Here is a 3,410-nt window from a genome sequence, read left to right as displayed (position 1 = left end):
TATAGTTTTATTGTATTGTATTGCTTATAAAGTTAGATTATAATTATGACAATAGAATTGTTCTTGTATTTTTATATGTGTAACTAATTAGTGGTGTTAAAACATTACTCTTAATTATAAATAAGGTTTATAATTTAAAAAATTAAAGACTCAATTAAAAAGATACAAAAAAATGATGTTAAAATATTCTAACTCTTTAAAATAAAAATATTCGAAATTCAATTAAAAATTATTTAAAATTTAAACTCAATAAAAATTTATATTCAATGTCTTTTGTATTAAATATATTTGATAACCTATTATATCATATTGGTTGAAATTAGTTTTTATAATGTTAATTTTTAAAAACACTTTATTAGAAAAAATCATCTTTTCAGAATTTTTAAAAACTAGTTATAAAAATTTTATTTATTTCTAATGCTTATATTAAAAAAAATTTAAATTAGTAAATCTTAATCTATAATATAATAATAATATAGTAATTATTTTATATATTGTACGAATATAAATTAATTATTTTTTTATTTATAAAAATTTTAAGATGTTTTAGTTTGTTATATATATATATATTTATTGATGAATGTGATATATTTTTTTATGTAAATAATCTTTTAAAAAAATTTAATAGTTAATCTATTACTTTTTTGTTTTAGTCTAAATTAAATATTTTTTATTGTTTTTGAAAAGAAAATCTTTTGAGAAATTTAATAATATGTGATGAGAAACACTGAATAAATTATACAGAAACCGATTAAAACATAATATAAAAACATCTTTAAAAGAAGACATTTTCGGCGTCGTTATCTGAGTGGCCTCCATTTTAATAAGTTATTTGTAAATTTTAATAAATTATTTATAGATTAAATATAAACCATTAGATTTACTATCAATCTAATCTAATGCTTCAAATTGTATGGTGCATTAGATAAGTTCAAAAGAGTTGAGCTGATTTTAGACGAACCCAAGCATGGCAGATTATATCTTGTCCAATATGTAAAGCAATTCAAGATCAATAAATTTAGCAAATCTCAACCATCATACTCGAGAATTGTATCAGCACATATCATGGCACTATCCTGTGCAAAATGATGACAATGGAAAATAATCATTTGGAGAAAATCATGGCAAACAAGGGAGGAAATCAAATCAGCACAATTGACAAATTTGGAAGGAGTAAGGACAATCATTTTGGAGAATTCACAACTTGTGTAAACGGTCGAGAAAAGATATGGCAGTAGCAGATCGAGAAAAATTCATTCTTAGAAATATTAACCATATAATTGGTAATCTTCTAAGGATGAACCCAACAAAAAAAAAACACAAAACATATTTTTTACAATTTATATTTCATCTTTTTTCTATAAGAACTTACTAAAATAATCTTATTTTTTATCTTTTCTATTTTATTTCTTTGTATACAAGTAAAGAGTAATTTGAGTATGGGAGGAATCACAGTAAAAGAAAAGAGAAAAAAAGGTGATATAATTTAAAAAAATTATATTTTTTTTTGGTAATAAACTTTTTGATTGCTTGAACAAGGATTTTTTTTTTTAAGTTGGGTTAGCACTTATAATACACAGATACTGACAAGAATACAGAATATGACACGATATAGGACACGCTGACACACGAATTTTAAAATCCTATAGGATACGGAGACATGTGTAACACCCTAATATTCAAATCCTTATGCTCGAGTCATAAGTCAATGATATTACGGTGGTACGACTCTCAGGTGGATTTTTAATATATAAATATAGGTAATTTTGAAAGGAGTATTAATCGAGAAGCCTGAAAAGAGTAGAAATAAAATCGCGAAGACGTATCACTCACGTTTCGACAACGAAAAGTTAAACCGTGAAGCCGAAAGTGATATACGGACAAGGCATAAAGGAGATTAAGAGATAGATAGCAGATAGATATACATAAGTAAATAGCCACTAGTCGCGACCCGTGAAGTTTAGGCCGGCTAGGGTACAGTATGAAAGTAGTTGACAACAGTATATCCTAATCTCTCCCAAAGGAAACACAAGAGCCTCTATAGGCAAGTTCAAAAGAGTTCAATACATAATATAATCTTTTCAAAACAAGGATGGAGAGATTCTAAGCAAAACACAAAGTAGAAAAAATAAAGATCTTCGCCGTCTCTCAGACGAACCACAGCTCACTTTTGAGCACCTGGACCTGTATCTGAAAAATAAGAGATATATACGGAATGAGAACCCCGGGCCCATGGGTTCCCAATACGGTAAAAGTGCCAAATAAATACAATGCACTGCAATAAAAACTCACTAAGCATCCTAAACTCCTTTTCACCAAGTATCCAGCCTAGATTTTCACTAATCCATAAATAGGCATCTGTCGTAAGGGGATACTAAATCTAGTTCATGTTACACATGTTTCCCAACTCGCTGATTCTTCCACGAATCAGACTCAGAATCACAAGCAAAACCATCACCAGTTATTCTGCCTCAGCAACTCTATATCAATACATTATACCCTCGCCTGGAGCTAGTGGAATCACATCACTGCGTCTACCCAGGGGGCTCACATTATCTCATTCAAAAATTATCATCATCATGCAATCGCATTATCAATTCATCTCATCATGAACAGCCCTCAACATCCACCGATACCATCATGAGGGATCTCTCAGTTGTACAAACACAAACAATACAGACAAATAATACACAAATAAGGTACAAGTAGAACAAATAGCACATAATCAGGTAACATAGCATATATGATGTAGAAATCCAAAACAAATAGGCAAACCCAAACAATTCAAACATATGCAAATGATGTATGCCTGCCCTATGGCTGATGATATCATATGTCGGTTATATAGCCAACCCGACATGTCCTGGTAGCTAACCGTTGGACAGAAACACCCCTTGCGGAGCAAGTAGGTTTGAGCTACAACCCCCTTGCTACTACCCGCTCAACCCAGAGCCAGTGGAACAACCACAACTACGGCTACTACCCAGGCGGGTGTTTAAAAGCTCAACCTGGAGCGAGTGGATTCACCACTACTGCCGCTACTACCCAGGTGTCACAATCTCTGACCTGGAGCAAGTGGGACGAACCACAACCCTTGCTACTGCCCAGGTATCTTAAGCATTAACCCGGAGCAAGCGGGACGAACCACAACCATCGCTACTGCCCAGGTATCTCAAACATATATTCATTCAATCTCAATTCATATTATCAATCCTCATTGTTATCAAATCTCAAACATTAACCTGGAGCAAGTGGGACGAACCCCAACTACTACCCAGGTATCAGAGTTACATTCATTCAAAACTCCATAATTAACTCATTTATCATAAACATCCTTTTCTGTCTCATACCCGGAGCAAGTGGACAACACCACTGCCTACTACCCGGGGTTACACATCACATTTCAACAT

This window comes from Arachis duranensis, chromosome 3, assembly GCF_000817695.3.
Source record: "Arachis duranensis cultivar V14167 chromosome 3, aradu.V14167.gnm2.J7QH, whole genome shotgun sequence".
Classification (NCBI taxonomy): Eukaryota; Viridiplantae; Streptophyta; class Magnoliopsida; order Fabales; family Fabaceae; genus Arachis; species Arachis duranensis.
Note: the sequence above shows the minus strand (reverse complement) of the source record.